General features: G+C 49.9%; 4 pseudogenes; all 4 read left to right on the top strand.

Annotated features, from left to right (window-relative positions):
• The first annotated feature begins 6,634 nt into the window (after positions 1-6,634).
• LOC130348615 (5S ribosomal RNA) lies at positions 6,635-6,754 on the top strand (annotated as a pseudogene).
• A 1,454-nt stretch (positions 6,755-8,208) lies between these two features.
• LOC130348604 (5S ribosomal RNA) lies at positions 8,209-8,328 on the top strand (annotated as a pseudogene).
• A 3,886-nt stretch (positions 8,329-12,214) lies between these two features.
• LOC130328288 (5S ribosomal RNA) lies at positions 12,215-12,334 on the top strand (annotated as a pseudogene).
• An 82-nt stretch (positions 12,335-12,416) lies between these two features.
• On the top strand, positions 12,417-12,536 carry LOC130322515 (5S ribosomal RNA; annotated as a pseudogene).
• The last annotated feature ends 324 nt before the right edge of the window (positions 12,537-12,860 follow it).

The raw sequence follows: 12,860 nt of genomic DNA, 5'->3' as shown, positions 1-12,860 counted from the left end.
TGGCTGGGAATCCCGGGTGCTGTTGACATTTTGCTCTATCGCCGTTTTCCGTTCCGATTTCGAAACAGATTTATTGATGCTTAAATCCACAGTATACAGGGTGCGAACCTGTCAACGGCCATCCTAAGCTGAATGCGCCTGCTCTCGTCAGATCGCAGACTGCTACCCAGCTTAAGGTCTGGTAAGTACCAGCATGGGAGACTGGCTGGGAATCCTGGATGCAGTTGACATTTTGCTCTGTTTCCGCTCCGATTCCGAAAAGGATTTATTGATGCTTAAATCCACAGTATATAAGGCAAAAAGCTATCAACGGCCATCCTAAGCTGAACGTGCCTGCTTTAGTTAGATCGAAAACTGCTACCCACCTTGGGGCCCGGTAAGTACCAGCATGGGAGACTGTCTGGGAATCCCGGGTGCCGCTGACATTTTGCTCTTTTGCCGCCTTCCGCTCCGATTCCGAAAAGGATTTATTGATGCTTAAATCCACAGTATAAAGGGTGTGAAGCTGTCAACGGCCATCCTAAGCTGAACGTGCCGGCTCTCGTCAGATTGCAGACTGCTACCTAGCTTAGGGGCTGGTAAGTACCAGCATAGGAGACTGGCTGGGAATCCAGGGTGCAGATGACATTTTGCTCTGTTGCCGCTTTCCGCTCCGATTTCGAAAAGGATTTTTTGATGCTTAAATCCACAGTATAAAGGATGAGAAGCTGTCAACGGCCATCCTAAGCTTAACGTGCCTGCTATCGTCAGTTTGCAGACTGTTACCCAGCTTAGGGCCCGGTAAGTACCAGCTTGGGAGACTGGCTAGGAATTCAGAGTGCCGCTGACATTTTGCTCTTTTGCCGCCTTCCGCTCCGATTCCGAAAAGGATTTATTGATGCTTAAATCTACAGTATAAAGGGTGTGAAGCTGTTAACGGCCATCCTAAGCTGAATGCGCCTGTTCTCCTCAGATCGCAGACTGCTACCCAGCTTAGGACCTGGTAAGTACCAGCATGGGAGACTGGCTGGGAATCCCGGGTGCAGTTGACATTTTGCTCTGTTTCTGCTCCGATTCCGAAAAGGATTTATTGATGCTTAAATCCACAGTATACAAGGCATGAAACTGTCAACGGCCATCCTTAACTGAACGTGCCTGCTCTCGTCAGATCGCAAACTGCTGCCCAGCTTAGGGCCCGGTAAGTACCAGCATGGGAGTCTGGCTGGGAATCCCGGGTGGAGTTGACGTTTTGCTCTGTTGCCGCCTTCCGCTCCGATTCAGAAAATGATTTATTGATGCTTAAATCCACAGTATACAAGGTGTGAAGCTGTCAACGGCCATCCTAAGCTGAACGCGCCTGCTCTCGTCAGATTTTAAATTGCTACTCAGTTTAGGGCCCGGCAAGTACCAGCATGGGAGACTGGCTGGGAATCCCGGGTCTTGTTGACGTTTTGCTCTGTTGACGCCTTCCTCTCCGATTCCGAAAAACATTTATTGATGCTTAAATCCACAGTATACAAGGTGTGAAGCTGTCAACGGCCATCCTAAGCTGAACGTGCCTGCTCTTGTCAGATTGCAGACTGCTGCCCAGCTTAGGGCCTGGTAAGTACCGGCATGGGAGACTGGCTGGGAATCCCGGGTGCAGTTGACATTTTGCTCTGTTGCCGCCTTCCGCTCTGATTCCAAAAAGGATTTATTGATGCTTAAATCCACAGTATACAAGGCGTGAAGCTGTCAACGGACATCCTAAGCTGAACGTGCCTGCTCTCGTCAGATTGCAGAATGCTACCCAGCTTAGAGCCCGGTAAGTACCAGCATGGGAGACTGGCTGGGAATCCCAGGTGTTGTTGACATTTTGCTCTGTTGCCGCCTTCCGCTCCGATTCTGAAAAGATTTATGGATGCTTAAATCCACGGTATAAAGGGTATAAAGGGTATAAAGGGTATAAAGGGTATAAAGGGTATAAAGGGTATAAAGGGTATAAAGGGTATAAAGGGTATAAAGGGTATAAAGGGTATAAAGGGTGATAAGCTGTCAACGGCCATCCTAAGCTGAACGCGCCTGCTCTCATCAGATTGCAAATTGCTACTCAGCTTAGGGCCCGGTAAGTACCAGCATGGGAGACTGGCTGGGAATCCCGGGTGCAGTTGACATTTTGCTCTGTTGCCACCTTCTGCTCCGAATCCGAAAATGATTTATTGATGCTTAAATCCACAGTATACAACGTGTGAAGCTGTCAATGGCCATCCTAAGCTGAACGCGGCCTGCTCTCATCAGATCGCAGACTGCTACCCAGCTTAGGGCCTGGTAAGTACCGGCATGGAAGACTGGCTGGGAATCCCGGGTGCACTTGACATTTTGCTCTGTTGCCGCCTTCCGCTCCGATTCCGAAAAGGATTTATTGATGCTTAAATCCACAGTATACAAGAAATGAAGCTATCAACGGCCATCCTAAGCTGAACACGCCGGCTCCTGTCAGATCGCAGACTTTTACCCAGCTTAGGGCCTGGTAAGTACCAGCATGGGAGACTGGCTGGGAATCCCGGGTGCCGTTGACTTTTTGCTCTGATGCCGCCTTCCGTTACGATTCCGAAAAGGATTTATTGATGCTTAAATGCACAGTATAAAGGGTATAAAGGGTATAAAGGGTATAAAGGGTATAAAGGGTATAAAGGGTATAAAGGGTATAAATGGTATAAAAGGTGGTAAGCTGCCAACGGCCATCCGAAGCTGAACGCGCCTCCTCTCGTCAGATCGCAAATTGCTACTCAGCTTAGGGCCCGGTAAGTACCAGCATGGGAGACTGGCTGGGAATCCCGGGTGCAGTTGACATTTTGCTCTGTTGCCGCCTTCCGCTCCGATTCTAAAAAGGATTTATTGATGCTTAAATCCACAGTATACAAGGTGTGTAGCTGTCAACGGCTATCCTAAGCTGAACGCACCTGCTCCCGTCAGATCGCAGACTGCTACCCATCTTAGGGCCTGGTAAGTACCAGCATGGGAGACTGGCTGGGAATCCCTGGTGCAGTTGACATTTTGCTCTGTTTCCGCTCCGATTCCAAAAAGGATTTATTGATGCTTAAATCCACAGTATACAAGGCATGAAGCTGTCAACAGCCATCCTAAGCTGAACGTGCCTGCTCTCATCAGATCGCAAACTGCTACCCAGCTTAGGGCCTGGTAAGTACCAAAATTGGGAGACTGGCTGGGAATCCCGGGTGCCGTCAACATTTTGCTCTGTTGCCGCCTTCCGTTCTGATTCCGAAAAGGATTTATTGATGCTTAAATCCACAGTATAAAGTGTGTGAAGCTGTCAACGGCCATCCTAAGCTGAACGTGCCGGCTCTTGTCAGATTTCAGACTGCTACCCAGCTTAGGGGCTGGTAAGTACCAGCATGGGAGACTGGCTGGGAATCCCGGCTGCCGTTGACATTTTGCTCTGTTGCCGCCTTCTGCTCCGATTCCGAAAAGGATTTATTGATGCTTAAATTCACAGTATACAGGGTGTGAAGCTGTAAACGGCCATCCTAAGCTGAATGCGCCTGTTCTCCTCAGATCGCAGACTGATACCCAGCTTAGGACCTGGTAAGTACCAGCATGGGAGACTGGCTGGGAATCCCGGGTGCCGTTGACGTTTTCCTCTGTTGCTGCCTTCCGCTCCGATTCTGAAAAGATTTATTGATGCTTAAATTCACAGTATAAAGGGTATAAAGGGTATAAAGGGTATAAAGGGTGTGAAGCTGTCAACGGCCATCCTAAGTTGAACGTGCCTGCTCTCGTCAGATTGCAAATTGCTACTCAACTTAGGGCCCAGTAAGTACCAGCATGGGAGAATGGCTGGGAATCCTGGATGCAGTTGACATTTTGCTCTGTTTCCGCTCCGATTCCGAAAAGGATTTATTGATGCTTAAATCCACAGTATACAAGGCAAAAAGCTGTCAACGGCCATCCTAAGCTGAACGTGCCTGCTTTAGTTAGATCGAAAACTTCTACCCACCTTGGGGCCCGGTAAGTACCAGCGTGGGAGACTGTCTGGGAATCCCGGGTGCCGCTGACATTTTGCTCTTTTGCCGCCTTCCGCTCCGATTCCGAAAAGGATTTATTGATGCTTAAATCCACAGTATAAAGGGTGTGAAGCTGTCAACGGCCATCCTAAGCTGAACGTGCCGGCTCTCGTCAGATTGCAGACTGCTACCCAGCTTAGGGGCTGGTAAGTACCAGCATAGGAGACTGGCTGGGAATCCAGGGTGCAGATGACATTTTGCTCTGTTGCCGCTTTCCGCTCCGATTCCGAAAAGGATTTTTTGATTCTTAAATCCACAGTATTAAGGATGTGAAGCTGTCAACGGCCATCCTAAGCTTAATGTGCCTGCTATCGTCAGTTTGCAGACTGTTACCCAGCTTATGGCCCGGTAAGTACCAGCTTGGGAGACTGCCTGGGAATCCGGGGTGCCGCTGACATTTTGCTCTTTTGCCGCCTTCCGCTCCGATTCCGAAAAGGATTTATTGATGCTTAAATCTACAGTATAAAGGGTGTGAAGCTGTCAACGGCCATCCTAAGCTGAACGTGCCGGCTCTCGTCAGATTGAAGACTGCTACCCATCTTAGGGGCTGGTAAGTACCAGCATGGGAGACTGGCTGGGAATCCCGGCTGCCGTTGACATTTTGCTCTGTTGCCGCCTTCCGTTCCGATACCGAAAAGGATTTATTGATACTTAAATGCACAGTATAAAAGGCGTGAAGCTGTCAACGGTCATCCTAAGCTGAACATGCCTGCTCTCGTCAGATCGCAGACTGCTACCCAGCTTAGGGCCCGGTAAGTACCAGCATGGGAGACTGGCTGGGAATCACAGGTGTCGTTGACATTTTGCTCTGTTGCCGCTTTCCGCTCCGATTCTGAAAAGGATTTATTGATGCTTAAATTCACAGTATACAGGGTGTGAAGCTGTCAACGGCCATCCTAAGCTGAATGCGCCTGTTCTCCTCAGATCGCAGACTGCTACCCAGCTTAGGACCTGGAATGTACCAGCATGGGAGACTGGCTGGGAATCCCGGGTGCAGTTGACATTTTGCTCTGTTTCTGCTCCGATTCCGAAAAGGATTTATTGATGCTTAAAACCACAGTATACAAGGCATGAAACTGTCAACGGCCATCCTTAACTGAACGTGCCTGCTCTCGTCAGATCGCAGACTGCTACCCAGCTTAGGGCCCGGTAAGTACCAGCATGGGAGACTGGCTGGGAATCCTGGATGCAGTTGACATTTTGCTCTTTTGCCGCCTTCCGCTCCGATTCCGAAAAGGATTTATTGATGCTTAAATCCACAGTATAAAGGGTGAGAAGCTGTCAACGGCCATCCTAAGCTGAACGCGCCTGCTCTCGTTAGATCACAGACTGCTTCCCAGCTTAGGGCCCGGTAAGTACCAGCATGGGAGACAGGCTGGGAATCCCGGGTGCCATTGACGTTTTGCTCTGTTGACGCTTTTTGCTCCGATTCCGAAAATGATTTATTGATGCTTAAATCCACAGTATACAACATGTGAAGCTATCAACGGCCATCCGAAGCTGAACGCGCCTGCTCTCGTCAGATTGCAAATTGCTACTCAGCTTCGGGCCCGGTAAGTACCAGCATTGGAGACTGGCTGGGAATCCCGGGTGCAGTTGCCATTTTGCTCTGTTGCCGCCTTCCGCTCCGATTCTAAAAATGATTTATTGATGCTTAAATCCACAGTATACAAGGTGTGAAGCTGTCAACGGCTATCCTAAGCTGAACGCGCCTGCTCCTGTCAGATCGCAGACTGCTACCCAGCTTAGGGCCTGGTAAGTACCAGCATGGGAGACTGGCTGGGTATCCCGGGTGCAGTTGACATTTTGCTCTGTTGCCGCCTTCCGTTCCGATTCCGAAAAGGATTTATTGATGCTTTAATGCACAGTATAAAGGATGAGAAGCTGTCAACGGCTATCCTAAGCTGAGCGCGCCTGCTCTCGTCAGTTCGCAGACTGCTATCCAGCTTAGAGCCCGGAAAGTACCGGCATGGGAGACTGGCTGGGAATCCTGGGTGCCGTTGACATTTTGCTCTATTGCCGCCTTCCGCTCTGATTCCGAAAATGATTTATTGATGCTTAAATCCACAGTATGCAAGGTGTGAAGCTGTTGACGGCCATCCTAAACTGAACGCGCCTGCTCTTGTCAGATTGCAAACTGCTACCCAGCTTAGGGCCCGGTAAATACCAGCATGGGAGACTGGCTGGGAATCCCGGGTGCCGTTGACGTTTTGCTCTGTTGACGCTTTTTGCTCCGATTACGAAAAGGATTTATTGATGCTTAAATCCACAGTATACAAGGCATGAAGCTATCAACGGCCATCCTAAGCTCAACACGCCGGCTCCTGTTAGATCGCAGACTGCTACCCAGCTTAGGGCCTGGTAAGTACCAGCATGGGAGACTGGCTGGGATTCCCGGGTGCCGTTTACATTTTGCTCTGTTGCCGCCTTCCGTTCCGATTCCGAAAAGGATTTATTGATGCTTAAATGCACGGTATAAAGGGTATAAAGGGTATAAAGGGTATAAAGGGTATAAAGGGTATAAAGGGTATAAAGGGTATAAAGGGTATAAAGGGTATAAAGGGTATAAAGGGTATAAAGGGTGATAAGCTGTCAACGGCCATCCGAAGCTGTACGCGCCTGCTCTCGTCAGATCGCAAATTGCTACCCAGCTTATGGCCTGGTAAGTACCAGCATGGGAGACTGGCTGGGAATTCCGGGTGCCGTTGACATTTTGCTCTGTTGACGCCTTCCATTCCGATTCCGAAAAGGATTTATTGATGCTTAAATGCACAGTATAAAGAGCGTGAAGCTGTCAGCAGCCATACTAAGCTGAATGCGCCCGTTCACATCACATTGCAGACTGTTACCCAGCTTAGGGCCTGGTAAGTTCCAGCATGGGAGACTGGCTGGGAATCCCGGGAGCAGTTGACATTTTGCTCTGTTTCCGCTTTCTGCTTCGATTCCGAAAAGGATTTATTGATGCTTAAATCCACAATATACAGGTAGAGAAGCTGTCAAAGGCCATCCTAAGCTGAATGTGCCTGCTCTCGTCAGTTTGCAGACTGCCACCCAGCTTAGGGCCTGGTAAGTACCAGCATGGGAGACTGGCTGGGAATCCCAGGTGCCGTTGACATTTTGCTCTGTTGCCGCCTTCCGCTCCTATTCCTAAAATGATTTTTTGATGCTTAAATCCACAGTATAAAGGGTGAGAAGCTGTGAAAGGCCATCCTAAGCTGAATGCGCCTGCTCTCGTCAGATCGCAGACTGCTACCCCGCCTAGGGCCCCGTAAGTACCAGCATGGGAGACTGGCTGGGAATCCCGCTTACCGTTTACGTTTTGCTCTGTTGCCGCCTTACGCTCTGCTTTCAAAAAGGATTTATTGATGCTTAAATCCACAGTATACAAGGCGTGAAGCTGTCAACGGCCATCCTAAGCTGAACGTGCTTGCTCTCCTCAGATCGCAGACTGCTGCCTGGCAAGTACCAGCATGGGAGACTGGCTGGCAATCCAAGGTGCCATTGACATTTTGCTCTGTTGCCGCCTTCTATTCTGATTCCGAAAAGGATTTATTGATGCTTAAATCCACAGTACACAGGGGTTGAAGCTGTCAACGGCCATCCTAAGCTGTACTCGCCTGCTCTCGTCAGATCACAGACTGCTACCTTGGGTGCCATTGACATTTTCACTGTTGCCGCCTTCCGCTCCGATTCCGAAAAGGATTTATTGATGCTTAAATCCTCAGTATACAAGGTGTGAAGCTGTCAACAGCAATCCTAAGCTGAACGTGCCTGCTCTCGACAGATTGCAGACTGCTACTAAGCTTAGGGCCTGGTAAGTACCAGCATGGGAGACTGGCTGGGAATCCCGCGTGCAGTTAACATTTTGCTCTGTTGCAGCTTTCCGCTTCGATTCCGAAAAGGATTTATTGATGCTTAGATCCACAGTATACAAGGCATGAAGCTGTCAGCGGCCATCCTAAGCTGAAGGTGCCTGCTCTCGTCAGATCGCAGACTGCTACCCAGCTTTGGGCCCGGTAAGTACCGGCATGGGAGACTGGCTTGGAATCCCGGGTGCCGTTGACATTTTTCTCTGTTGCCGCCTTCCGCTCCGATTCCGAAAAAGATTTATTGATGCTTAAATGCACGGTATAAAGGGTATAAAGGGTATAAAGGGTGATAAGCTGTCAACGGCCATCCGAAGCTGTACGCGCCTGCTCTCGTCAGATCGCAAATTGCTACCCAGCTTATGGCCTGGTAAGTACCAGCATGGGAGACTGGCTGGGAATTCCGGGTGCCGTTGACATTTTGCTCTGTTGACGCCTTCCATTCCGATTCCGAAAAGGATTTATTGATGCTTAAATGCACAGTATAAAGAGCGTGAAGCTGTCAGCAGCCATACTAAGCTGAATGCGCCCGTTCACATCACATTGCAGACTGTTACCCAGCTTAGGGCCTGGTAAGTTCCAGCATGGGAGACTGGCTGGGAATCCCGGGAGCAGTTGACATTTTGCTCTGTTTCCGCTTTCTGCTTCGATTCCGAAAAGGATTTATTGATGCTTAAATTCACAATATACAGGTAGAGAAGCTGTCAAAGGCCATCCTAAGCTGAACGTGCCTGCTCTCGTCAGTTTGCAGACTGCCACCCAGCTTAGGGCCTGGTAAGTACCAGCATGGGAGACTGGCTGGGAATCCCAGGTGCCGTTGACATTTTGCTCTGTTGCCGCCTTCCGCTCCTATTCCTAAAATGATTTTTTGATGCTTAAATCCACAGTATAAAGGGTGAGAAGCTGTGAAAGGCCATCCTAAGCTGAATGCGCCTGCTCTCGTCAGATCGCAGACTGCTACCCCGCCTAGGGCCCCGTAAGTACCAGCATGGGAGACTGGCTGGGAATCCCGCTTGCCGTTTACGTTTTGCTCTGTTGCCGCCTTACGCTCTGCTTTCAAAAAGGATTTATTGATGCTTAAATCCACAGTATACAAGGCGTGAAGCTGTCAACGGCCATCCTAAGCTGAACGTGCTTGCTCTCCTCAGATCGCAGACTGCTGCCTGGCAAGTACCAGCATGGGAGACTGGCTGGCAATCCAAGGTGCCATTGACATTTTGCTCTGTTGCCGCCTTCTATTCTGATTCCGAAAAGGATTTATTGATGCTTAAATCCACAGTACACAGGGGTTGAAGCTGTCATCGGCCATCCTAAGCTGTACTCGCCTGCTCTCGTCAGATCACAGACTGCTACCTTGGGTGCCATTGACATTTTCACTGTTGCCGCCTTCCGCTCCGATTCCGAAAAGGATTTATTGATGCTTAAATCCTCAGTATACAAGGTGTGAAGCTGTCAACAGCAATCCTAAGCTGAACGTGCCTGCTCTCGACAGATTGCAGACTGCTACTAAGCTTAGGGCCTGGTAAGTACCAGCATGGGAGACTGGCTGGGAATCCCGGGTGCAGTTAACATTTTGCTCTGTTGCAGCTTTCCGCTTCGATTCCGAAAAGGATTTATTGATGCTTAGATCCACAGTATACAAGGCATGAAGCTGTCAGCGGCCATCCTAAGCTGAAGGTGCCTGCTCTCGTCAGATCGCAGACTGCTACCCAGCTTTGGGCCCGGTAAGTACCGGCATGGGAGACTGGCTTGGAATCCCGGGTGCCGTTGACATTTTTCTCTGTTGCCGCCTTCCGCTCCGATTCCGAAAAAGATTTATTGATGCTTAAATCCACAGTATACAGTATACAGTATACAGTATACAGGGTGTGAAGCTGGCAACGGCCATCCTAAGCTGAATGCGCCTGTTCGCGTCTGATCGCAGACTGCTACCCAGCTTAGGACCTGGTAAGTACCAGCATTTGAGACTGTCTGGGAATCCCAGGTGCAGTTGACATTTTGCTCTGCTGTCGCCTTCCGCTCCGATTCTAAAAAGGATTTATTGATGCTTAAATCCACAGTATACAAGGCGTGAAGCTGTCAACGGCCATCCTAAGCTGAACGAGACTGCTCTCATCAGATCGCAGACTGCTACCCAGCTTTGGGCCCGGTAAGTACCGGCATGGGAGACTGACTGGGAATCCCGGGTGCCGTTGACATTTTGCTCTGTTGCCGCCTTCCGCTCTGATTCCGAAAAGGATTTATTGATGCTTAAATCCACAGTATACAAGGTGTGAAGCTTTCAACGGCCATCCTAAGCTGAACGCGCCTGCTCCCGTCAGATCGCAGACTGCTACCCAGCTTAGGACCTGGTAAGTAGCAGCATGGGAGACTGGCTGGGAATCCCGGGTGCAGTTGACATTTTGCTCTGTTGCCGCCTTCCGTTCCGAAAAGGATTTATTGATGCTTAAATGCACAGTATAAAGGACAAGAAGCTGTCAACGGCCATCCTAAGCTGAACGCGCCTGCTCTCGTCAGATCGCAGACTGGTACAGATCTTAGGGCCCGGTAAGTACCGCCGTGGGACACTGGCTGGGAATCCCGGGTGCCGTTGACATTTTGCTCTGTTGCCGCCTTCCGTTCCGGTTCTGATTCCGAAAAGAATTTATTGATGCTTAAATGCACAGTATAAAGGGCGTGAAGCTTTTAACGGCCATCCTAAGCTGAACGCGCTTGCTCTCGTCAGATCGCAGACGGCTACCCAGCTTAGGGCCCGGTAAGTACCGGCATGGGAGACTGGCTGGCAATCCAAGGTGCCATTGACATTGTGCTCTGTTGCCGCCTTCCGCTCCGATTCCGAAAATGATTTATTGATGCTTAAACCCACAGTATAAAGGGTGTGAACCTGTCAACAACCATCCAAAGCTGAATGTGCCTGATCTCGTCAGATTGCAGACTGCTACCCAGCTTAGGGGCTGGTAAGTACCAGCATGGGAGACTGGCTGGGAATCCAGGGTGCAGTTGACATTTTGCTCTGTTGCAGCTTTCCGCTCCGATTCCGAAAAGGATTTTTTGATGCTTAAATCCACAGTATAAAGGGTGAGAAGCTGTGAAAGGCCATCCTAAGCTTAACGTGCCTGCTCTCGTCGGATCGCAAACTGCTACCCAGATTAGGGCCCGGTAGGTACCAGCATGGGAGACTGGCTGGGAATCCTGGGTGCCGTTGATGTTTTGCTCTGTTGCCGCCTTCCGCTCCGATTACGTAAAGTATTTATTGATGCTTAAATCCACAGTATAAAGGGTGAGAAGCTGTAAACAGCCATCCTAAGCTGAATGCGCCTGCTCTCGGCAGATCGCAGACTGCTACCCAGATTAGGGACCGGTAGGTACCAGCATGGGAGACTGGCTGGGAATCCTGGGTGCCGTTGATGTTTTGCTCTGTTGCCGCCTTCCGCTCCGATTACGTGAAGTATTTATTGATGCTTAAATCCACAGTATAAAGGGTGTGATGCTGTTAACGGCCATCCTAAGCTGAACGTGCCTGCTCTCATCAGATCGCAGACTGCTACTCAGCTTAGGGCCCGGTAAGTACCAGCATGGGAGACTGGCTGGGAATCCCGGGTGCAGTTGACATTTTTCTATGTTGCCGCCTTCCGCTCTGATTCCAAAAAGGATTTATTGATACTTAAATCCACAGTATACAAGGCGTGAAGCTGTCAACGGCCATCCTAAGCTGAACGTGCCTGCTCTCCTCAGATCGCAGACCGCTACCCGGCAAGTACCGGCATGGGAGACTGGCTGGCAATCCAAGGTGCCATTGACATTTTGCTCTGTTGCCTCCTTCCTCTCCGATTAATAAAAATATTTATTGATGCTTAAATCCACAGTATACAAAGCGTGAAGCTGTCAACGGCCATCCTAAGCTGAACGCGCCTGCTCTCATCAGATTGCAGACTGTTACCCAGCTTAGGGCCCGGTAAGTACCGGCATGGGAGACTGGCTGGAAATCCAGGGTGCAGTTGACATTTTGCTCTGTTGCCGCCTTCCGTTTCGATTCCGAAAAGGATTTATTGATGCTTAAATCCACAGTATACATGGTGTAAAGCTGTCCACGGACATCCTAAGCTGTACGCGACTGCTCTCGTCAGATCGCAGACTGGTACAGATCTTAGGGCCCGGTAAGTACCGGCATGGGACACTGGCTGGGAATCCCGGGTGCCGTTGACATTTTGCTCTGTTGCCTCCTTCCGTTCCGTTCCGGTTCCGGTTCCGATTTCGAAAAGGATTTATTGATGCTTAAATGCACAGTATAAAGGGTGTGAAGCTGTCAACGGCCATCCTAAGCTGAACGCGCCTGCTCTCGTCAGATCGCAGACTGCTACCCAGCTTAAGGCCCGGTAAGTACCAGCATGGGAGACTGGCTGGGAATCCCAGGAGTCGTTGACATTTTGCTATGTTGCCGCCTTCCGTTCCGATTCCGAAAATGATTTCTTGATGCTTAAATCCACAGTATACAAGGTGTGAGGCTGTCAACGGCCATCCTAAGCTGAACGCGCCTGCTCCCGTCAGGTCGCAGACTGCTACCCAGCTTAGGGCCCGGTAAGTACCAGCATGGGAGACTGGCTGGGAATCCCAGGTGTCGTTGACATTTTGCTCTGTTTCTGCTCCGATTCCGAAAATGATTTATTGATGCTTAAATCCACAGTATACAAGGTGTGAAGCTTTCAACGGCCATCCTAAGCTGAACGCGCCTGCTCCCGTCAGATCGCAGACTGCTACCCAGCTTAGGACCTGGTAAGTAGCAGCATGGGAGACTGGCTGGGAATCCCGGCAGCAGTTGACATTTTGCTCTGTTGTCGCCTTCCGCTCTGATTCCGAAAAGGATTTATTGATGCTTAAATCCACAGTATACAAGGCGTGAAGCTGTCAACGGCCATCCTAAGCTGAACGTGCCTGCTCTCCTCAGATCGCA

This window comes from Hyla sarda, chromosome 1 (assembly GCF_029499605.1).
Source record: "Hyla sarda isolate aHylSar1 chromosome 1, aHylSar1.hap1, whole genome shotgun sequence".
Taxonomy (NCBI): Eukaryota; Metazoa; Chordata; class Amphibia; order Anura; family Hylidae; genus Hyla; species Hyla sarda.
The sequence above is the reverse complement of the archived record's forward strand: the minus strand, read 5'-3'. Positions and strand labels throughout refer to the sequence as shown.